Raw genomic sequence first — 25,732 nt, forward strand, 5'->3', positions numbered from 1 at the left:
ACAACGTCATATGAAAACGGTAATTTTTAAGGGGATACTCTCATTTGAACGCATACATTTTACCACTTTTTAAGGAATTTTTTTTAATGGACAACAAAATTCAATCATTTAATATATTTTTATTTGTATTTCGAAATGTACAAAAAAAAATTTTTTCGTTTTTTACATTTTTAATATATACTTTTTTAAATCAAAGTAGTCCCCAACAAAAAAAAATAGTTCACTGGTCATGGTGATAGCGGCTGTTCATGTTGTCTGAAATATAAAAATCGAAAGGATTATTATTCAGTAGTTCTGCGGCTATCGTCCCTACCAAATATAATCAATTTCATTTAAAAAAAATGTCGAACTTCAAAAAAAAATCACGAAAATCTAGTTTTTTTCGTTAAAAATCGTTTAAAAAAAATATGAAAATATTTTCGAAAATAAACAATTCTGGTAGAAGAACATATGTAAATTTTAAAGCAATCGGTTGAATCCTTTTTTGTTAGGAACATGACAGTTTCCGAAACTGAAGATTCGAGAAAAATGCGTTTAGAAACGTAGCAGTCGCTTACGACACGTCGGCGACTATGAGCTGTAACTTATCAAATACTATGAACTTCGGTCTGAATTTTTCACAGTATATCTTCAATAGATTTTACTGTCAAAATATAAAAAACAAAAATCGAATTTTCCAAGTGATTACATGAGAATACCCCCTTAAACAGCGGTTATCCGACGCAAGTAGTGACAAAGCTAGAGTTGATAGAAAGTCTTGCTATGGGTTTGGTGAGTTTGGCAGGAAATCACCTGCTATGAGCTGCTCCTGTAAGCCCAAACTCTTAATTCGGATCCGCAGTCTTTGTACCGCCTGAGAAAAACAAACGCCTTGAAGTGGCCAACTTTAATCAATTGGGGTGGAAATGTGTTACATCAAGGCAACGTCTTGATAAACATAAAAGCACGACGAACATGGTTGGGAAGTTCTTATCCACTGTTCCAATATTTCGCAATAGAACAAGGATATCTAACAGAGTGGCATTGTGAAATTATTTTTAAAATGGCAATGAGATATCAAACAAAAGAATGTATATTTCACCTAATCCAGCCATTTTAGCAATGTCAAATAAAATCTTAAATTTAATGCAAAAATTAAGAATTGCTTTTACTAGACCTTATGTAGTTATATGTACATCTGTAGCCGAGCTCTTCTTAAATGTTTGATGACATTTCAACTTCCAGGTACAAACTTTATAATTTAGTTATCAAAGGACCTCTCAAAATGTTAATATTCTGCTAATATTTTTAGACTTAATAATTGAACCAAAGTTTTCACTGGAAGAAATGTTTTTCTTTCTATCAGAAGAAAATAGATAATAATATACTTATAATAATTACAATTAAGAGCTCATACTTGGGGACACTTGCTTAGAGGTGTCTACCAACCAACTTTTCAGGGTACCTAGCAAAAAAAAAATCCTTTTTTGACCCACCCTAATAATACTAGGTATATAACTTTCGTCTTCATATCTATTTCATTATATACACAGATTTAATCACGGCATATTTTGAAACCCGAAATTTGTAATGAATATACTCTTTCCTTTGTTGTAAGCTACAAATGCAAACTTAACCGCTTTAGTACCTAATATATTACTTTGTCGGAAACAGAAAAAGTCTTGTCGCCTTAAATTATCAAAAGCTAAGAAATCGTGGCAATAAACTAGCAGAAGGGCAAATAAATCTACTGAGTGGGTGACGTTAATTTTTTTTTACATTTATTTTATTAAGTAACTAACACGTAATGGCTGCCCACCCACGCAAGCGTTAGCCAGCGCATTGTAATTGTACTTTAAGTGCAAATTGTCGAAATTTTTCACTACAAAAACGCGCTGGTACAACAAATAAATTAGAGTTTAAATCTTGACCAAGGCCAGCTGTCAGCGGACAACGCCAACGACATTGGCCCAAAATTAGCGTGCCAAAGTCCAATAAACTTGCGAATTCCTCAAATCGGCATACTGACACAAACACACACACCTAGCACTTAAATATTCTTGGATAACACTTGGCCTATCAATCCTCTGCCCACCAAAACGAGCAAACAAGAACAGCAAAAAAAAAATCAAAAACTGTGATTACAAATGCTTGACGCTGGCGTTAGTTTGGGAGTATGCATGTGCGTATGTACATATTTATGTGTTTGTATGTGTGTATGCGTATTTCGATCAAATGGCCAAAAGCGTGCGAAACGCAATCAAGGCCTTTAGTGCAGCGGGTCAAGTAAACGAAAGCCAGCAAAGGCGGCTATGAATATTTTTATATGCATATATGTATATATATTTATTAGGGTAGTGCTTAAAGAAGCTTTTGAAACAAATTTTAAGTAGCTCAAGTCCTACTTTATAACTCTGCTAAGAATATTTAAATGAAGAGGTCTTTGCCATACAACACTCTGCAGGGTTGCCACTTTCATATACCTTACAAACAAATTTTGATCCGATTGATGAGTATTAGAGCAATATACATCTAACATTCATAAAAGTAAACAATTTGATTAAAATTCATACCTTGTACCTATAAATGTAATAATAAAATACGAACCAAAAATAAGTCTTTCATTTTATTACTTCATAGCACCACCCTAATACACACATATTCCCCTATAAATAGGCATAAAAGCAGCGCGGCCAGAGGCAACGCTTTGTGAATGATTACGCTATCGAACGCCGACCGCGTTAGCCGCGGTTACAAATGCGTTTCGAGAAGTTTTGCTGTCAGTGCCTTGCATTTCACTCTTTGCATTTCAATTACATAAGTACCAGCACTTATTTACGTACTCTGTCCGTCTGAATGGCGGCAAGCGTCAATAAAGTACGCATCGCGCTGACAATAAATTTCACAAATGCACCACAAACACACACACACATACCTCACAACCCCTTACCACTTGTGCATAACTGTGTATATACTTGTGTGTGCGGGCAACTTCAAAGGCTTTCACATTTGCGAGAGTGCATATTGAGTTTCTAAAGTAATGTCCTAAAAATAAAAGCTCATTTGTCCTTGTGATGTATTCAAATATACTCATAGATACATATGTACATATAGGTATATATTCCTAATATATTATATACAGTTTTGGAAAGGGTTTTGAGTTTTGGATAGGCAGTTTATTTCGATCACAAATGGACATACTTTGGTGGTTTAGCGATTTTTTATAATGCTTAGTGTGGCTATAGATTCCTTTGCGACATTTCCAAACAACCAGAGAATAATAAATTAATTACATATCGAAAGCCATCAACACACTGGTTAGTCTGACCCATTTGAAATGCTATTACAAGGCACATTGGAGCAACATTAATTATTAAAGTATTCCTCAAGCCCCTCAAAGGACGTTGGAACATAATTTTTATTATGGCACAAAACGTTCCATAGAGCCACAGAGAGGCTTCTTTAGTTTTTTCCATATCTTTTTATTTCTTATATGGAAAAAGTATTGGTTTAAAATGAAAAATATATATATTAACCACTAAGCCTATTCATGAGACAATAGTTCAACCGAACAAAATTAGTAAATATTCATATTTATTTGGTTAGGTTACACTAGCTTACTGCCATGCCATAGATAGATAGAAAAGCATTGAGGTTTTGCCCTGCGATCTATGATCTATCGGACTACGCCTTACAAAGGCCTACAGTTTTTTTTTTTTTTAACGGCAGATAACAACCCTGAAGTAATTTGAAGGAATGCTGCCGAATTGACAGTTCTCGGTCCGATAAAAACCCAGCTCCTTTCCAGTTACCTAAGCCCATTGTTGTGTGACATAGTCCAGGTCATTTTTAATTCAGATGGAAGTTCAATATTAATGCGAACTAAAGCTTATCTCGTGCAATATGTCAACGATTTTCGCAATGTTGAATAGAGACTTGATAATTCTGATACTTTCTCCAGTACCTTGAACTGCGAAGCCCCTAGTATATAAACAGAGTTCTATATATACATATAAGAGGTTCCATCGTCACTATCAAGCCTTTTTCGTTGCTTTTTCTATATGTTTCACCACTAATATTTAATTGCCGTCGGACTCGCATGTGATGCCAGTAAATTGTGATTTTTGATAATGCAACCGTTTCGAGACCGGTCCACTGCACGCATGTTTATTATTTATTTATATTTATACTAACTCTTACCTACTGTACCCATGACTATTACATAGAGTCCACTGCGGACTGCCCTAGAAACGGTCAATAATCTTTAAGTATTTTTTTTTCTTTTATACAAACCAACATTTATTTTAAGCCCGTTGAAATTTACCATGTAATAAGCAAACTCACTGCAATACTTAATATCTCAGCATAAAATACGTAATTACTTGTAAGTACAGTTAATTTATAGGAACCTTCTGCATCGATAGGAGAACAATTATGCTTTGCTTTTGAACCTGAGCTGGGTGTTGAATCAAACCAATTCCTATAGTATTCTTGAAATTGAGTCTTAAGTAAATAAAACAATTTTTTTTTCGAAATCCAAAATCGAAGTATATGACTTTAAATTTCGAACGCCAAGTAGCTAATGGGTGGTTACAGCCTTAAAAGTTTTCAATTTTCTAATCAACTTCGACAAACTCAGCCTGCTTGTCGCTTTCTATACTGCCGGTTCTGCGACAGGGAGCATAAAACTCTAGAACACCTGATGTTTGACTGCACAGCAGGATAAAGGGCCTTGGATCCATTTTTCCAAATAGAGATCACATCGCATCAATATCACTTAGCTGTATATTGGAATTTCAATAAATATACTGGTGGTTAAATATGTTGTTGTGACTTAGGAGAAGACACATAGACCTTAGATCGCACTGCAATCCTCACTTATTTATTTAATCTAATCTACCCTGATTAAAATCGATTTTTTCATGTAGTGGAAATTAGCAGTTATTGCCTCCCATTTTACCGGTTTCATATCCAAATTTTGCAGTCTTCATACAAAGTTTTAGTATTAGGGGGGTATTCTGATCTAGACGCATGATTTTAGGCATTTTTTAAACTAAGATAAAAAAAATGAAAAGCCTTTTTACTATCCATTTTTTATATGCTTTTTATTGACATTTTAATAATATAAAAAAAAATTGCAGACCAAAATTCGTCGAGATACGGTGGAGCGGTGGCTTCAAAAAAAACGGTGCGTCATTGATTTTGCGTCGGTGATTTCAACCCTTGTAAACATCAAAAACACAAAAAACAAGAAGATTCTTCATTAGTACGGATGTCGTTAACGGGTTGACCATTTTCAAACCAAAAAAAAAAAAAAAATGGCGTCGACTTGAAAAAAAATATATTTTTTGACCCGATTTTTTCGACCTTTTCGAATTTTTTAAAAATACTTCAAATCAAAATTTTTGGAAATCCAAGGCAGACACGACAGAGCATTTTATAAAGAAGATATAAACCAAATTTCAAAGGAATCAGTTCAGTAGAACTTGAGATACCATGTCAACCACCTCAAAAAAAGTAGTTTCGAAAAAAACGCGTTTAAAGTTTAGGAGACAATTCTAGTGAACACGGACGCCACGTCACAAAATCGGCTGTATCTCCGAAAATAAGGTGAATTTTGATAAATCCTTCCAAGGTCATATTTTTGAAAGTCCAAGCTTTCAAAATATGCAAAACAAATCAATTTTTTCAAAATCCGAGACGAGAATACCGCTTTAGCCATTCAAGTTAGTACAGCCACATAGGGACATAGGACCGTTAATTAAAAAACATCAACTACATAATTTTATTTCAGCAACTCGTCCTTATTTTCGCTGACCAGAGCTTATGCTCAATTTGGTTTGACTGAATATGTTCCATAAAAATAAAATCAAGAATGAAAAAAAGTTGATCTAAGAAGCCTTTAGAACTCATAATTCGAAATAATTGACTCATCGTCAACAAATTGATTGATTTTCATAGTTAATTGAGCAATTGCTAGAACAATCTTCCAAAATACCGATATCTTTCCAGGAAAAGTATTAAACGGACGCCGCGAAGGCAAACGGTAAATTACTTTAAACGCAAGTTAGTGGATCAAATATTTAAAAGGCAGACAAAGTGGCATGATAGATCAAACTACCAGAAGCAAGTATTGCAGTGCGATACTTGGTCGATATATATTGCTTGCGCTGACTATTTAAACGTGACAAAATTTCTAAGTTAGTTCAACTATATTAAATTCCTATTATGCCTTAAATGTGTCAATGTATGTTTATTATATCGGGTGATTTTTTTGAGGTTAGGATTTTCATGCATTAGTATTTGACAGATCACGTGGGATTTCAGACATGGTGTCAAAGAGAATGATGCTCAGTATGCTTTGACATTTCATCATGAATAGACTTACTAACGAGCAACGCTTGCAAATCATTGAATTTTATTACCAAAATCAGTGTTCGGTTCGAAATGTGTTTCGCGCTTTACGTCCGATTTATGGTCTACATAATCGACCAAGTGAGCAAACAATTAGTGCGATTGTGACCAAGTTTCGCACTCAGTTTACTTTATTGGACATTAAACCAACCACACGAATGCGTACAGTGCGTACAGAAGAGAATATTGCGTCTATTTCTGAGAGTGTGGCTGAAGACCGTGAAATGTCGATTCGTCGCCGTTCGCAGCAATTGGGTTTGTGTTATTCGACCACATGGAAGATTTTACGCAAAGATCTTGGTGTAAAACCGTATAAAATACAGCTCGTGCAAGAACTGAAGCCGAACGATCTGCCACAACGTCGAATTTTCAGTGAATGGGCCCTAGAAAAGTTGGCAGAAAATCCGCTTTTTTATCGACAAATTTTGTTCAGCGATGAGGCTCATTTCTGGTTGAATGGCTACGTAAATAAGCAAAATTGCCGCATTTGGGGTGAAGAGCAACCAGAAGCCGTTCAAGAACTGCCCATGCATCCCGAAAAATGCACTGTTTGGTGTGGTTTGTACGCTGGTGGAATCATTGGACCGTATTTTTCAAAGATGCTGTTGGACGCAACGTTACGGTGAATGGCGATCGCTATCGTTCGATGCTAACAAACTTTTTGTTGCCAAAAATGGAAGAACTGAACTTGGTTGACATGTGGTTTCAACAAGATGGCGCTACATGCCACACAGCTCGCGATTCTATGGCCATTTTGAGGGAAAACTTCGGAGAACAATTCATCTCAAGAAATGGACCCGTAAGTTGCCACCAAGATCATGCGATTTAACGCCTTTAGACTATTTTTTGTGGGGCTACGTCAAGTCTAAAGTCTACAGAAATAAGCCAGCAACTATTCCAGCTTTGGAAGACAACATTTCCGAAGAAATTCGGGCTATTCCGGCCGAAATGCTCGAAAAAGTTGCCCAAAATTGGACTTTCCGAATGGACCACCTAAGACGCAGCCGCGGTCAACATTTAAATGAAATTATCTTCAAAAAGTAAATGTCATGAACCAATCTAACGTCTCAAATAAAGAACCGATGAGATTTTGCAAATTTTATGCGTTTTTTTTTTTAAAAAAGTTATCAAGCTCTTAAAAAATCACCCGATATATTTAAATATATATATATTTATGCTCTTTTTTCTTCGTTTCGTCCATTCACTCTTTAAATCCATTACACATTTCACTCAATTCAATTTATTTAACCATTACCAGGCGCACACTTTGCATTTTATCGTTTTATTTAGACTGTGTGACTCGAGTTGTTGTTAGAAAAATGGGCATAGACTGCGGCTACAACAATAAAAGTGTGAAATATTTAAATTACGAAGGATGTGAGCAATAAATTTTGTGCCCGTTCCTGCTGCTGCTCGCCATTGCTGAAGAAGTTTGGTGACTCGCACACGCCGCGACGTTCCTGTGCTTGGTGTGCTAGGCAATAGTAACCACGATTCTTTCTATTTTTTATATTGTGCCGACTTTTGTACTACTTTCCGTTTTCATGACACCACGTTAACACATTTATCCTGAACCAGATATATATAGCTGTTACTATGTGTTCCGTTTGTACTCGTGAATTTTAAATTTCCACAGTCAAACAGCACAGCCAAAGTTAATTTCTACACTGTGCAACTCTGCATGTATTATAGGTATGTATGTGTAACTTTACATGTTGGTTTTGTGAGTCATGACAATTCGTGTTTGGTATATTTTTGGGTTGCATGGTTAAGTTTAGAATGTCATTCAATCAAATATTTAAAATACGAGTATCCAAGAATAGCATTCCATTTTCGACTACTGTGCCTCTGTTACAGCTTTTGTACTACATATGTTTCTTGTCCTTAATGCTGAAACTAAATATTTACGGATGATAACGAAATGGCATAGGGCTGCAAATATGAAATTCATAAACAGCTTCTTCGAAGTATACTCTATTGTTCAGATAACACATTTAAGTGAATGTAACGATTTCCTTTCGGTGAGACTTAACACGAACTTTTGTCACGTTTCAGGTTTTTGTTTTCATCTGTAGTCACTGACCTTGTGAATTAGATTTTTTAATCATATTTTATATACTTTATTTCGGCGTGAAGCTCAGATAGTGTTTTGGGTCTCCAGTGATCCATTTCGATGTTACCAACTATATTTAAGAAAAAACACAGAAACTTCATATTTAGTGGAGAAATTTCATTAAAAGAATATTTTTTTGAATTTATTTTTTGAAGGTTATCTCTTTCGAATGTTGGCCGCGGCTACGACTCAAATAGATTATTCGTTAAGTCCAATTTTCGTCTCGATCGAGCATTTCGACTGGTAACTGGCTAAAGACACGAATCATGTTTTGTTCCAAGGCCTGAATAGAAGCGGGATTGACCCCCACATATCCCCACAGGAAAAAGTCTAACGATGTGATATCATATGATCTTGGTGGCCAATCCACCGGCCCAAAACGTGTAATTTTCTGACCACCGAAGTGTACTCTCAATAAATAAATTGATTGATGCGATGTATGAGAAGTAGCTCCGTCTTTTTGAAACCAAATATCTCCGAGTTCACAAGCTTCAATTTCAGGCATCAAAAGGTCGTTTTTCATGACGCGATAAAGGTCGCCATTGACGATTACATTCTCACCGTCATCATGTTTGAAGAAATATGGACCGATGATTCCACCGGCATACAAACCTAACCAAACCATTGTTTTTTCGGTATGAAATGGCAGCTAGTGAATCTCTTCGTGTTGCTCTTCGTCCAAAATGCGGCTATTTTGCTTGCTTGTTGCCTCAACACTGAACAAAATCTAGCTTGAAAACGCCGGATCTTTTTAGAACCTTTCAAGAGCCTCAAGAGCGAAGCGATGTCGCTTAAGAAGCTTCAGTTCTTGCACAAGCTGTATTTTGTACGCTTTCAATTTAAGATATCGACTTAAAATACGTAAAGTCGTTCCACACGTCAGTCCGAGTTGCTACGAACGACGCCGAATCGACTCTCTACGGCTTTCGTGTACACTCCCACCTATGGCTGCTACCACATATTGATGCCATAGACAGTAAGGGGTAGTAGTCACCAGATGCAAGCTCCGAATCATACTAAATAGGTTGCATAAGAATCAACCAACCAAGCTCCTGCAGGTTCTGAAGAGTCAATACGGATGTGCGTGACCTGACGTTGTTCTGATGGAATACAACTCCTGTCCTATTGACCGTCCATTGGCTATTATTTTAGCGATATACCGCTTTGTATTACGTCAAATTTACTGATAAAATACAATAGTGAAATGCTTATGTGTATATACCTATTTGCACTACATCAAGAAAGTAATTTAATGGAAGAAAGTGGGGTTTCACCTGTCATCACTAAGTAGCCTGTTTCTATCATTAGATGTTATCAAAAATTTGAATGAAATGAAATCAAATCCTTTCTCAATGGTTTGGCCGTAGAATGTCCTTAAATTTGACGTAATGAAAACACAAAAACTGCAAATTAAAAAATAAACAAAAAATTTGAGCGGAATGTAATAGTTTGTATAAAATTTTGTTAAAATTATCAAAAGTGTCACGCAAAAGATTAAATCCTCCTTTGAACAAAGAAAAACTACCAAATCGCGCGTGCATGTCCACAGGTGACAAAACATCATACTTTCATAAAGGCACACATTTAATTACAACTAATTGAAGGTGGTATTCCCGCACATGTAAATATGTATGTTTAGAAATATACTTTCGAAAGGGTCACTTCCCAAAAGCTATGCCCATATAACCTTTGTGTGTATTGTGGCAATAATGAGTTGCATGTTAATGCTGCAACGCGCACTTAAACGGAGTAAACCAATTAAAATATTATTTTTAAGTATAGCGAAAGTGAAATTAAAACAATTTGCAGCATGCAAGCTGTTCGAAAGTTGTTAACAAGCAAATGCAAATATGCTTAAATATATATACTTGCGTATATATGGTGGCATATTTATTAAAATGCATATATATACTTGCAATAATTATACAATGCCTTTGAAAATACTGACTGCTCTGTAGTGACAGCAACAAGCGGTATTAGCCACGGTGCTCGTATAAAAGGTGATGCAATTTGTTGTTGGTGTAAAAAATACTAATTTAATTTCCAATAAATTTTTACGAGTTAGAATGGTTTTAAGGCGTCGTGGATATGTACAAAATCCAACGATGGTTGATATTTAAAAATTATGATTATTGTCAAATACAAGGTGCGTTCCAAAGTAAACAGGACTATTTGAATCTAGCGCCCCTGATGGCGCCATCTATATGTCGACTAGTGCGTTAGAATCGGGTATCCTTATCGATTGTCCAGTGAGAATTTCATGACATTTCATTGATTGGAAGTGAAGTTATTGCGTTTTAAGTGTCGGTATGTTTGTGTTATCGATGCGGAAAATGAGCTTCGAACAAAGAGCCAACATTAAATTTTGTTTTAAAATTGGTAAAACTTTTACCGAAACGTTTCAATTGATGAAACAAGTTTATGCCTATCCCGTAGCAGAGTGCACGAGTGGTTTCAACGTTTTCAAAGTGGTTGTGAGGACATAAATGAAGATCAACATGTGGGCCAATCAAAATCCGCGATCATCGGAAATTCCATCGAAGCTGTACGAGAATTCATCAAAAATCAGCCGAAATCATTGAAATTCATGGAAATGGATTTGAACATCTCCAAAACATCGATTTATCGCATTTTGACCGAACATTTGGACTTACGAAAAGTGTGTGCACGGTTTGTTCCGCACAAATTGACTGACGACAAAAATTGATCAGAATCCAACATTCGAAGGACGATTATTTAACCAAAAGTCACATTTTAAACATTAAACAATCCCCGTATTCACCTGATATGGCACCGTGCGACTTCTACCTTTTCGAAAAATGCATTTGCTCATGAAAGGAAAGCGTTATGCACACGTATAGGCCATTCAAAATGCTTGCACCGGCCAACGAGCTAAAACACTCGTTCGACATGCCTTTGGACCGTGCAAACAGCTGTACTGGAGCAGAAGGAGACTATTTTGAATAAAATAAATTGATTTTACCGAAAAAACCATTTGTTCTGTTTTTGTACTGTTTACTTTGGAACGCACCTTGTAGTTAACGACCTGCCAAGAACTTTACTGGTATCATATATACTTTTAAGCTCAAGGGAAAAAATTTCATTCTTCGGACTACAGTTTTTATACCCTGAACGATGTATATTAAGAATGCCAAAAAATTTGTAATGCCCGGAAGGAAATGTAGGAAGGGCAATAAAGTATATAAATAAGTTGTCAGTATATAATTACAAGAGTTTCGCGGCACTTACCTCACAGTATAAAAACAAGAAGCGCAACGAAATTAAAAAAGACACGGAGGAAGGTATGATGAGTGTTCGAGTTCGTGGTCGAAATCAAAAAGAGGCTAGTGCCTTGTCCGTCGGTCCCTTTTGTTCCTTTTTTGTATGGTGTCCTCATGTATGCTTAATTCGTGATGTTGTGGTATTGTGTGCGTGTGATGTGGAATGTGATGATGATGTGGTGTGAAAAGAAGATGTGGTGTGAAAGTGTAATATTGAGAGGGGGTCTGAGACTCATTTAGCCTGTCAGCGTGACGAGTTATGTCGGTCTGTATATACGCGAACTAGTCCCACATATGTAACTCGAGATATTGCTCTGAAATTGTTTACACGTCCTTTTCTCCCGCAAAAAAAATTTTAGTTGTCATAGTCTTTGATATTGGATCACTAAAAGATATAGCTGATCGATTCAAATTAAGTCCTTGAATCAACAGCTTTTTAGCTTAACGTGATTTCTTCACAAAATTCGGTCTGGATTACTGTCTGATTGTTCGAGGCAACTCTGTAATATCCATACGTTCCGCCATATCATTATAGCATAAAGCTGTCATGTAAACTAACCGATCAAAATCAAGATAAAGATCTTTACTGATGGTATTTTTTTCATTATCAAGTAATACTAACTCGATTTGAATGCAAATAATATCAAACAATGTGGCTATAAAAAACTAGAAAAACATTACCGTTCAACGCAACCCCTTGGCCGGTTGCGATTTCAGACTTAGTTATACTAAACATAGTTGCTGTAAGAAAAACACCGAAATTTCCAGAGAAAAAAAATACCTTTGACCTTGTTAATAGTTTCTTCAACCGACACACTGTAATCAACAACAACGCAAACTATTTAGAACAACCAACATTCTTGGCAACAAAAGCCAGCATTTAAGAGCCCTCATCCCCCTCACAATCTCTATTTACCAATGGCTAAAGTTCAATTCATTGCCATACACTAGACCGAAAGGTGCACCCATTATGCACATGCAAGTATGCTAACAAGCTTATATAGCCTCAGCAGCTGTAATAGGAGCAGCAAATACAATTACACGTAACAACTTTTTATCACACGATCGCTAAAGGGATACACCAGAGGTGTCATTTTCATGCCACATTTACTAATGTTGCTGGCGTGGGCACTGTCAATGCCGCCATGCCGTACATGCTTGTGGCCACTTATTGCCACACACACACACATATATATTTGCAGCTTATATGCAGCTGGTGGCAAGTGGCGTTGCATATATAACGGTTGTTGGCCGTGGCGACAAAGATGGCTATGCGATGTGGCATGCTAACGGTTATGCGGCTCTTAAAGTTTGCATGTTTGTGTGTGTGCGAAAGTGAAAGAGCGTTGCCGTGGCATAGGAGGTTTGTGGCATGCTTTGTTTGCAACAATGGGTGCAACATAAACGCACACACCGACACACAAGCGCCTTACGCGCCACTGAAAGCTTTCACTTTGTGCACTCAAGTGCATTTTGCCGCTTTTTTTCTCCTTTGTTTCTATACTTAATAGTTGTTGCACACGCGCGCGTACGTGCTGTGGCATCAAATTCTATTGCGAAAGCAACAACAATCAAAATTATTATTTTTCGCTCTATTATTTTTGTGCGCGTCACACACCTTTAATGCCGCCAAGTGCCCGAGCAGCATGGTCGCTTTCAATAATTTTGTGACACGCTTAGTTGTTGTTGTTGTTTTAATAGTTTTTTGTATGAAACAGGTGTGTAATTTTATACCCTAAACAAGGTGGGTTAAAACTGCGACGAAGTTTTCCGCAGGAAATGTTGAGACCACATAAAATATGTATATACATAGACGATCAGCGGTACGAGCTGAGTCGATTTAGCCATTTCCTTCTCTCTGTATATACGCGAACTAGTCCCTCAGTTTTTGAGATACTGGTCTGAAATTTCGCATACACCATTTCCTTCTCAAGGAACTGCTCATTGCCTTGACACGCTGATTTCAGACCACTATAACATATAGCTGCCATACAAACTGAACCATCAAATACATGCCCTTGTATGGAAAACTTTTTCATGCGACAAGATATCGTCACGAAATTTTGCACAGTTTATTCTCAGAGCTAATGCTATATTTTTTCAAAGAATTGTTCAGATCGGCGTACTAAAGCATATAGCTGCCATACAAACTGACTGATCAAACTCAAGTCCTTGTATGTACAACATTTCTATTTGTCACCATATCCTTACGAAATTTGCCACGGATTATTTTCAATATAAATGCTATAATCTTTCAAGGAATTGTTTAGATCGGTGCACTATAGCATGTAGCTGCCATACAAACTGAACCATCAAAAATAGGTCCTTGTAAGGACAACTTTTGCATTTGACAAGATATCGTCACGAAATTCGGCACAGATTACCGCCAAAGATAACTGCATAATACTCGGATATATTGCTCAAATCGGACTACTATAGCATATAGCATCCATACAAACTGAATCATAAAAGTAAAATTCTTATATGGAAAACTTTTTATTTGAGGAGATATCCGCACGAAATTTAGCTGTAATAATTTTTCAAGGCAAAGCTACAGTTTCTGAACAAATTGTACAGATCGGTCCACTTTGGCATATAGCCACCATACAAAATTTCGTATTTGTGAAGGGTAGTTGGTATAGTAAACATATTTTTTAGTTTTCCTTTGTTTTTGTAATTTCTAAACAATTTTTGTTGCAGTTGTTTGACAATTTATTGAATTGTTCAATTTACTTTCGCACGCTGCACCTTTATTCAATCACTTTCGCTGTCTCCTTTACCGTGCCCCCTTACCACTGTGAACCTGTGGCATGTGTGACTGTATGTACATATGTGTGTGTTGGTAAGCATTTACCCACCTTTAACTTCGAGGTCTCGGCACTAGCTGGTCTAAGGCGCGCTCTGGCAATAAGAATGTGTGTATTCCACATTTTTAAATGCCAAATGAACACGCGCCCCAAGCGCAGGTGTGTGTGTGTGTGTCTTGAAGTGAGTATACTCGCATTTGCTGGCGCAGAAAATGGAGCGAGGTCATCGAGGTTGTTAGAAAATGCACAAGAAAGCGCACACACATGCACAGGCAGGTATATTAGTGTTTGCATGGCCGTAAGTGGACTTGAGGAAAGTGCAAACTCATACACTCATATATATAAATACATAAATAGTATGCGTGTGTTTGTGTGCCGCAAACAACTTCCCAACTCAACAAGTAGTCTCTCATGCAATATGCATATATCCAGTGGCAAGCACTTGCCTACACACTTGAGCAGCACTAAGAAGTACTTGGCAGTAATCATTTTTCACCGCTTTTTATTAGAATGTATATACCGTTACGTATGTAGATGCGCGGCAACTAATAGCATTTGCATTGTCTTCGAAGGTGCTTAAAGGTATGCGAAGACAATAAACTATCGCTATGCAACACTGGCATTGCCCGCAATATCTATGGTCAACAATTTACTGTGTTTCCGTTTCTCCTAAAATCGTTTGCTCGTGTGTGTGTGCGTGTGTGTTAAAGCTTGCTGTAGACAACAGCTATCAGCTGAAGGTCAAGCCTTCACTTTGTTCTTTGTTACTTCTTGGGTAAAACCATGTTCCACTACTTCACAACAAAGCATGTGCGCACTCAACCAGAAAACGCAGAGATATGCACGACGATGACGTCATATATGTGTGGCGCTTCAAGTGGCTGGGCTTTGTTTGTGGATAAACTTTGAATAACAATAAAAAAACAAAAAAACTGAAAAGCTGATAAAACAATTTCAATAAACTTAGGAAAGTCAAATTTTATTGTTGAGAATTTTCATAAAAATTTATTAGCCTTGTGGCAAAGCCGCTGGATCATTTGTACTTTCTTCATAGTTTACTTTTTATGTCATAAAAATGAAGAAACGATATCCTCTTTACAAAATGTAATCGATTTTCTAATCTTATTATTCTACGCAGTGCTCCATAAATCGCTTTCTAAGGCCTTTGAATTTTTGATAATTTCACTATTATAATCTATATCAGCAAATTTTTGAATAAAGCTGTATTGGTCAATCTTCATGGTTAGGTTAAGTTAATCTGGTAAATCAATAAGGCACGCCTAAACCAATTTTGGTTGTTAGCGATACCAGATGGAGTTCAGTTGATAGGTCTAAGAGGAGTAGTCATCCTTTAGAATGTCGGCGCTTGGCGCGAATTTTAATAGCTGGAACGAGAATTTTATTAACTATATTTAGCTTGAGCTCATCTAAAGCCCGGCGAGGTGCTGGCTCAACTCATCTATTGAAATAATCAACAAGAATAACTCAGTTGAAGCTTAGTTTTGAGATCTGGGAGTTCTACCATTGCCAACACTTTTTATCAAGGTCTTTTGTACACATTTTTGAAATAAAATTATACTTGCCATGAATCACGAATATAATTTCTGTTCCCAAAACACAACAATTCTGAGTGTGCTGAGTATTTTTTCTACATAGCAGGTCTCAGAACACGTAAAAGACGCTGAGAGCCAATTCTGGAGTTTAAGATGTTCATACATATTATTAATGTCAGCAATTTTGCATTCCATCATGTGGTCTTGACGATATTTAGCACTTAATTCAAAATGATATGTCTCTCAAACCAATTCTCTTTTAAAAGAAAGGCCTAACTATAAACTGAAAGATACAGTTGTAGTGGGACTTTCTAATATAAACGATAAATAGTTATCATAACCATACCCTACAGAATCTTTATGATTTTTCATCTTAGTCTTACAGCACTATAAACTTTGATAAATATTATTTGTAACAAACATATTAGAGGAACTATTATTACCGTTTTTATTATAAAAGCTCATTATATCTTTTTATAATCCAAATTCATAATATCTATATTTGTCTAAAATTATCTAAAATTGTTATCATCAAAATTTTGCTTTTTGAAAGAAAATCGTAACAGCAAATCAAAGCCTGTGATTAATTCTAACAATTATAATGTATAGGGTGCATGCAAAAGGGAATGAAAAAGAAAACTGTAGAAACACATAAAGTTAATTGTAAAGAAAAAGCCTCTATCATGGCTAAAGAGTCAACTTATGGAAAAAGTTCCATTCTTATCCAATTCGGCTTTAGTATTAAATATATTTCCAATGGAAAGATTAATTGACTCTACTGATATTACCATATTTTTTACCTAATTGTCCTCACAGAGACGAATTGTATTGCGAAAAATGCTTGTTAATTCAAGTTTTTTGTTTAATCATATACAAGTATACTCGTCTGCATCTAAATTTGTCAATACCATATAATGGGTTGTCAAAAAGGTCTTGCGGTATTTTTATTGAATTTTTTTTTTTTTGGAAATTGAAATGAATTTTTGATGACTCATGCCCAGCTCTTGACCGATGCTACGGCTGCTACTATGCCGGTCTCTTTCGACCAATTCAGCGATTTTATCGCAATTTTCGACGACAGGCCTTCCGGAGCGTGGCGCATCTTCGACCACCTCTACACCAGAATGAAAACGTTGAAACCATCGTTGTGCGGTGGAAATGGAAACTGTATCGGGTCCATAAACTGCACAAATTTTATTGGCGGCTTGAGTTGCATTTTTGCATTTATCGTAGTAGTACTGTAAAATATGCCGTATTTTCTCTTTATTTTTCTCCATGTTTGCGACGCTATAACTCACGAACTTAAAAGAAACGACAATCAATCAAACACGTGTTAGCGCGTGAAATGAGCTTTCCAAAAAGGTATAGCATGACCCGATGCGACGAACAAAACTAGAACTACGCGCTTTCAGCGCCAACTAGCGAAAATACCGCAAGACTTTTTTGACAATCTATTATACGATTTTTTGTCTTTCTGTTAAAATTTTTTATTTGCAAATCACATGAATTTGCAACTTTGAAGTAGTAATATACTAATGCAAAATTTCCACTCTAAAAACGCGTTTAATTACTTTTTTCGTTAAAACTTTCCTTCAAAAGTTATACATAGTTAAAACTATGCATCAAATGTACAATATTTATATAGTACACCATGTCGTATGAGCAACACAAAATGCATAAATCACTTGTATGAATGCTTAGATCATTTGATGTACATATACATATGTATATTTAATATTTGTGTATATGTGTACAACTATTAAAGCATTATCTTTTTTACTTGTTCAATGTATATTATCAAAACAGTCCATGTTATCCACTTGGGAAAATAAATATAATTTAAATTGAAAATAAAGAGCTACGTTGCTTCCTTGTTTTTAAGGTAATAAGTGAAACTTCAAAAAAAAAAAAATAAAATAAAAAATGAAAAAAAAAAAACAAAAAATATAAAAATAGCTCACAACAAACTTATTAACTTCGATTACACTTAAGCTAGCATATCCTTCTATACAAGAAATAGATTGTGTTCGGTTGGTTTGTATAGCAGCTATGCGTTGTTGTGATCCGAGTTGAACAATTTTTCCCACATATTATTACATATCTTTTGGAAATACTCTGTGCTAAATTTCGTGACGATACCTTTTCAAATAAAACCGCTTTCCATACAAGGACATGTATTTTATCGATCAGTTTATATGGCAACTATATGCTATGGTAGACCGATCCGAGCAATATAAGCGGAGATTGTGGCGTTTCATTAGAAAATAATCAGTGCTAAATTTTGTGACGATACTTTGTTAAATAAAAAAGTGTTCCATACAACATTTTAAGTCTGATCGTTTAGTTTAGTTGCCATTTAAAACTATACACAATAGTGGTCCGAATTTCTTCGGAGCTTCTGCAATTGCTTAGGATAAAAAACCTTATCCAATGCTGATCATTTATATATATACTTTATAAAGGTACCTTCTGGGTGTTACAAACTTCATGGCTAATTTAATATACCCTGTTCAGGGCATAAAAAGCAATCAATTTGAGAAATAAAGGATACCCTAATAAACCTCGGCATATGGAATAACAAATGGAATATATTCGAAAATTTGGATATTTTTGGATGATGGAAAATATATTATATGACTTTGGCAATGAACTTTTTCAATAACTAGCTTCACGGTCTTGTTTTGTTCATATTCTATAGTATATCTATATATGATTACAGTAGAAAAATTCATCAAACACAATACTCTGATGTATTTCTTATAGAAAGTATATGTGTTTCTAAACATAACTTTAAAATGAAAAAAACTCTTTCAAAAGTTCCCTTCCAAATGACGCGGATTTTCTAAATAATAATTCACCAAAGAAACTTGCAGTTGCAAACAATTGTATGCAACATTTTCTAATTAAAATCCCACAGAAATTAATCAATTATTTTAACCGTCTGAAGAAATAATGTCATTACGACCACTCCAGTACGTATACATATACTAAAGCAATATTAATGTTGCCATGAACTAACTAAAAACTAACTGAAACCAAACTTGGGCCATTAAAGACAAGCAAATCTAAGAGCCATGACAAGAGTGCTTCACTGACGCTTATGCCGATTTACCAATAACACGTGGGCCAGCAATAACAACACATCGAATTTCTCAAATTTTCGCTACTTGAAAAAGCCAAGCTGCAATAACTATGAAAATTCAAATGAAATTGCTTATTGTACAACGGAAATCTAACTGTGCTTTTGCTATTATTGTTGTTACGTTTATTACTGTTATTCTTTAATAGGTAATACAAACTGTCTAGGTGCTTTCAGCCTGATTGACGTTGGCACTGCCAGTCAAGTAGGTTGATTGGCTGCCTACTATGGCTTCAGCGAAGAACATTCAAAATTATTGACCAAAAGCTTAAAATATTTATGTACAAGTGTTGCTGGTATATACATACATATATAATGTACACGTGTACATAATACCAGTACACACTTGAGACTGTAGATAAGAGTGAAGGTCGCCTGTGGTTAATCGCAGCTATAATTTGCCAAAGCCATAACAATCACAGCTTGAAAAGTGCTTGAGAGATTGTTCGATAATAATAATAAGAATAGTCACTGAAGAGGGGTGAAGTGTTTGGAGAGTCTGTCAGTGGTTTGAGGCATTACACAAACAATAATAATAATGAAAAGAACAATGTTACAGCGAAAACTTGGACGCTACTGAGCTTAAATTACCAGCATATATTTGTTGTTGCACTAAACTGTGGTGATTTTTAGTTATTAAAGTGGGAAATAGGGTTAGGACAGCGTTTTTATACCCTGAGTAAGTTTGAACTACGAAGTCTGTCTGTATATACACAAACTACTCACTCAGTTTTCGAGATATGAGTCTGCAACTTTGCACACGACCTTTTCTCTCTAATCGGATCATTGTAGGATATAGCTGCCATACAAACTGATCGTTCAAAATCAAGTCTTTGTATGGAAAACTTTTTTATTTAACAAGATACATATCTTCACGAAATTTTCAATGGATTATTTCTAAAGGCAGCGCTATAATATTCGAGGAATTTGTTTAGATCGAAACACTATATCGTATAGCTGTCATACAAGCGGACCTATCATATTCAAGTCCTTGTATGGAAAACTTTTTTATTTAAAAAGATATCTTCATGAAATTTGAAACAAATTATGGCAAAGGTCAACTCTATAATCTGTGAAGAATTCTTTGTGATCGAAGCACTATATCATATAGCTGCCATACAAGCGGAACAATCAAATTGAAGTCCTTGCATGAAAAACTCTTTCAGTTGTCAAGATATCTGCAGGAAATTTCTCACAAATCATTTTCTTAAGTTCACGCTATAATCTCCGAATATAATGTTCAAATCCCACCATTATATCATATCGCTGTCATACAAATTGACCAATTAAAATCATGTCCTTGTATGAAAAACTTTTTTATTTTTAAAGCTATCTTCACATAATTTTCGATGAATTATTTTCTAAGACAGCGCTATAATATTTGCGGAATTTGTTAAAATCGGAGCACTCTAGCATATAGCTTTCATACAAACTGGCCGATCAAAATCATGTCCTTGTATGGACAACTTTTTTATTTGGCAAGATAACTTCACGAAAGTCGACACAAAGCATTACCCAAGACAGCTCTACAATCTCGGAATATATTGTTCGGATCGGCCAAATATAACATATAGCTGCAATACAAACTGACTGATCAAAATCATATCCTTGTATGAAAAACTTTTTTATTTGAAAATATATCTCGAATTTTTAAAACGTCTAACCCTAAACCCCCCTTAGAGGTTAATATATTTATGACCGTTGGTTCGTGACCAAGTACTTTGTAGTTTTGTAAAGGAATTTTCGCGCTTCAATGAGCTTAAATTTTTGTGTATGTACAACAACAGACTGTATATGTTAGCGCTGGCGAAAATTATTGTTTGCAGTTATGTTAACCTTGTGAATTTGTAAATGAGTAGCCGTAAATACGAATAGCTTTGCTCCATTTTGTAACGGAAGTGCAACGCCCAATTGTTAGTTTCGTGTTGTTTCCGTTCATTGTCGTTACTCACCACCAGGCCACCGCCAGGCTTGGCGAGCAAAACATTGTTATTACTTAACTGCCATTGTACACAGTTATAAATGAGCGTCCAGCCCAAATCGCACCTAAGCTGTCAGTTTATCACACACGTACAGGCGCATACTTGGACTCAATATTTGCATATACATATGTATGTATTTATGTGTGTGTGTGTCAAATCATGTCTATTCGCTCATGGCTTCGTGTACAGGTTGTGCATTTAGCTTACATTTTAGCTTGATTACCAACATATTTTAGCAGTTTACAGTTTTCCTTAACCTTTGACGGACTTCGTTGGCTTATCATTTTGCGACTGACAATGTTTCTGAGAAGCTTAGCACAATTGCGCTGCAACATTTTACCTTAAAAGCATTTGCATATGCTATTTTATTAAGCGCACTCATGGCATCAGCTATTCTGTTGAGCTAAGCAATCTGGCTGCATATAATGTATTATTTGAGCATGTCAGTAGGAAAAATTAAAAACAAGTTTTTGTGATTTAAAAACATATATTTATTTTTTTGTTTAAATAAATAGTTATTTACATTTATTTTTTGTTATTTAGAGCAAGTTTGGCAAATTTTATAACATAAAAATATTTTAAAAAAATTCAAAAATTTCCTACATGGCACTTGAGAAAGCGCACTGGTCAGTTACTTCCACTAAAAGATTGCATAAAATCGTACGCTGCACTCACACTTGTATACTTAGGAAGTGAATTTTATATTTGAGCGCACGTATGCAAATGCATTTGCTTATAAATATTTAAGAAGTCAGCAGTTTTTTGCTTATTTCACAAATTTGTCGGAAAGTCACATATACCTTCGAGAATTATATAAATATATATACTATGTATATAGCATTTGGCGAATTCAGACTAACTTTGCAATCACAGACGTACCTAAACTTATGTGTATGTGTGGTTTCTACTCGTATGATGAATTATTCAAATAAAATATTGCTGATACGCAGTGGTGTCCATTCAGTTGCATTTCTAGTATAGTGATGATTGACTACCGGTTCTAAAATCTAAATAGAAAATTAAATTTGTATGCAAATATTAATGGTATTAGATCAATATAAGAGACCTCTTCTTTTCTTCCTCCCCTTTCATAACCTCCAATCTTTCTAAATGCCATAACTTTCTGCAATGTAGCTGCCAGATGAATGACCCGGCCACGTGAGAGTACCCAGAAAATGTATTTTCAAGCAAAAATCAATTTGAAAAGTTACTATAACAAGTGCTGCAATCTGATGGACTACTTCGGTTTACGATTGGCCACACTTGAACATATTGATAATTATAATGAGCCTCTTTTATTTTGGGGTTGCGTAGAAGATCAGACAAGTGAGGAACGTTTTTGACTAACATTCAGCCGGGTGTGGTCAGAAACAATTCTTTAACATATGGTTCAAGCAGCTCACGACTTTCGATCTTAGAGCAATAATCCTCTGGGTAGCCAAAAACTGTCTGTTAAAGTCTGCTAAAGTCAGAAGGCGAACCATCCCAGAAAATAAACATGTGATCAGATATTCACCATGTGCCAAATCTTAGAATTTGGTGTACTTTCTTCAGACTGGATAAGGAAGTGAAGTGAACGAAAGCAAAACGAAATATCTCCTGTTATCAAACAAACAGTTATCGAACTCGCGACTTGGCTCCCACGTCGCTGTTGGCAGTCGTAACTTTGAAGTCGTAGATAATTCCGTCTATCTTGGAAACAGTATTAACACTCTGACTAGGCAATTGAGAAGTAAGGTCCTCTGTCGACGAACAAAGACCAAACTCTATAAGTCAGTCCATATTCCCGTCCTGCTTTATGGCGCAGAGTCATGGACGATGACAACATCTGATCAGTCGACGATACGATTTTTCGAAAGAAAGGTTGTACGGAAGTTTTAGGGTCCTTTGCGCATTACCGACGGCGAATATCGTGGATGAAAATACATTAGCTCTGAGAGTAATCGACACAGCACCCCCCGGGAGAAGCAAAGGAAGAGGAAGACCTGCACTCCGTTGGAAAGAGCAGGTCGAGGAAGATCTGGCTACACTTGGAATCTCCATTTGACGCCAAATAGTGAAAAGGAAGAACGACTGCCGTGCTGTTGTTACCTCGGATATAATCACGAGTTTTTCGTTGATTTTTTTAAATTATTTACATTATTTTATTTCAATTCGAAGCAAAAAATTGCCAAACCGAGAGTAGTTTTCTTCGAAATAAATGCCATTTGTTACTAAAATCAATAAGATTATCTCGCATTCAAATAAATATCACCGTTGACATAAATACAATATATATTTGGCATTCTAATCAAGCACTATAAAAGTGGCATAAAATCACCATAAAACTCCAAAAACATATAAATAAGTACATACAAAAAATATGTAATTATTAATATATACCAACAATAAGCACAACATTTCATTAAAAAGTGTGACCCAATATTTATCTATACAATTTATTCTCCTCTTTCTTTCAGATACACCTACATATAAAACCGCTAGCATACATACACCCCGATATATGTATATATCTACTGATTTGAATGTCATCATTAAGTGCTATCCACATTGATAAGCTGCCAAAAATTATAATACGCTCCTCCGTTGTGATAAATAAATGCGAGAAGCGCGAAGGCGATTTAGTATGAATAGTTGACTGACAGCGCATTCAACGGACAGACGTCTACATACACATACATAGATACGAGTACGAGTAGAAGTTAGAGGAACTCAATAAGCTGTGATTAAAGGAACAAAAGACATGAGGAGTGGCCGCTGCTCAACACAAATAAGTAGTTGCAAAGTCGATAATACCGTTATTACACCTGTGTATTTTGGTGTTGGAAACGCATTTGAATTGGGATCCTAAACAGTTGCAAATATATAATTTGCATCAATTTTGAAGCAGTAACCGTAAAGAAGTGAAAAAATTCATTCATTTGAAATTGTGAGACTATAATAACAAAATTGATGCAATGTAGCGGTAAGTTTACTTTGCGTGAATTTATTATTGATTTCTTGAATGCGTATATTACCAGTGTGAGAAAGTATTATCTATATATAATACTACTTTCAAGCTTAATCTTTATACTAAGATATGTGCTTTATTTAAATTGGTAACAAGTATAAAGTTATATTGAAAGTTCATAATGTCACTTCTCCTCTCAACAAAAATATTAATATATAGCACTTAAGCTATAATACCTTTCAGTGGAGCATTTTCTATATCATTAAGGGGTATAAAAGATCTGTATTTTGATTTTTAAGGCAGATATATGATATAAGGGCTCTATCTGAACAATTTGTTCGCAGAATATAATTGCATTGGACATACAAGAGATTCCATGATAAATTTTGTGAAGATATCTTCTTCTTTATTCCCGTCGGGGCGTGTGCGCAAATCAGCGATATGTTGAAGAACTTCGCTTTTATGGGGATTGTGGCTAGACGAACCACGAATCCCACATCGAATTTGCGCTCCTTTATATGTCCACTGTAGTAAATGCCACAAGGATCTACTCGCCTCATCCTTGTCCCATCCGTCGCATTTCTTGGACTGCGGTTTTCTTCTTTTCATTGGAAGGATTTTTTACGTGTCGAGTTCCAAACCCAGCGCACAACTCTGAGTAGGGGATGTTTCGCCCTTTCACTTTAGCTCGCCTTCAAACGGATATTTTTCGACTACCCAGAGAATACTTGGTCTAAAACGGGAAGTAGTGAGCTTGAGCCATATGTAAAATAATCTTTTCTGGTCACTCCCAAGTGAATGGAAATCAGAGAACTTTCCTCACTTGTGTAAACTTCTACACATGGCTCCATCCTCCTCCAATTGTAAAGATATCTTCTAAAATAAAAAGGTTTACATACCAGGATTGATCAGTTTGTATGGCAGATATATCAAATAGTGATCCGATGTCGTATGTTCTGACAAATATGAAGTTTCTTGGGTAGAAAAGGCAATGTTCAGTTCGATATCTGGAAAACTGAGAGACTAGTTCGCATATAAACAGGCAAACGGATGGCTAAGTCGACTCAGAATCTTGATCATTTATATATACTTTATAAGATCTTCGACGTTTCTTTCTGGATGTCACAAGTCTCATACACTCTCAAGTAATTCTCTTCAGAGTTAAATGAGTTAACGAGAGTATCGAATTCCCAACACGTCTTTTCTCAAACTCCGTAACAGGGGTTAAATCTAAAAATTATTTTGAAAGCCAGTGGTATGAAATATTAATACATAAAGACCTGAAATCTCGGTCCAAAGACACTTCTAACAATAATCCGTGCTTTCTATAAATATATAACAAGCACGGCAAAAGAAATTTCAGTCCCTCCAGATTCATCTGCTAACACATTAATAACGGCAGTATTTGTTTTAATAAAACAAAGCCAAAAGTTACCTGATTCTGAGAGACAAAGCCACCTCAAAAAATATTATAACCGTTAATAACATCTAGAGCAGTGTGTTGTGCAACCGAG

General features: G+C 35.7%; 1 protein-coding gene across 6 annotated transcripts in view; it reads left to right on the forward strand.

Annotated features, from left to right (window-relative positions):
- LOC120778539 (potassium voltage-gated channel protein Shab) overlaps window positions 1–25,732 on the forward strand; it is a 223,526-nt gene that overhangs the window by 106,394 nt on the left and 91,400 nt on the right. For all 6 annotated transcript variants that reach the window (XM_040110382.1, XM_040110383.1, XM_040110384.1 and 3 more), the window contains exon 4: window positions 23,728–24,233. The gene's annotated coding sequence lies outside the window, so the exon portion shown is untranslated. The remainder of the gene's footprint in view (window positions 1–23,727; window positions 24,234–25,732) is intronic.

Source organism: Bactrocera tryoni, chromosome 5 (assembly GCF_016617805.1).
Source record: "Bactrocera tryoni isolate S06 chromosome 5, CSIRO_BtryS06_freeze2, whole genome shotgun sequence".
Classification (NCBI taxonomy): domain Eukaryota; kingdom Metazoa; phylum Arthropoda; class Insecta; order Diptera; family Tephritidae; genus Bactrocera; species Bactrocera tryoni.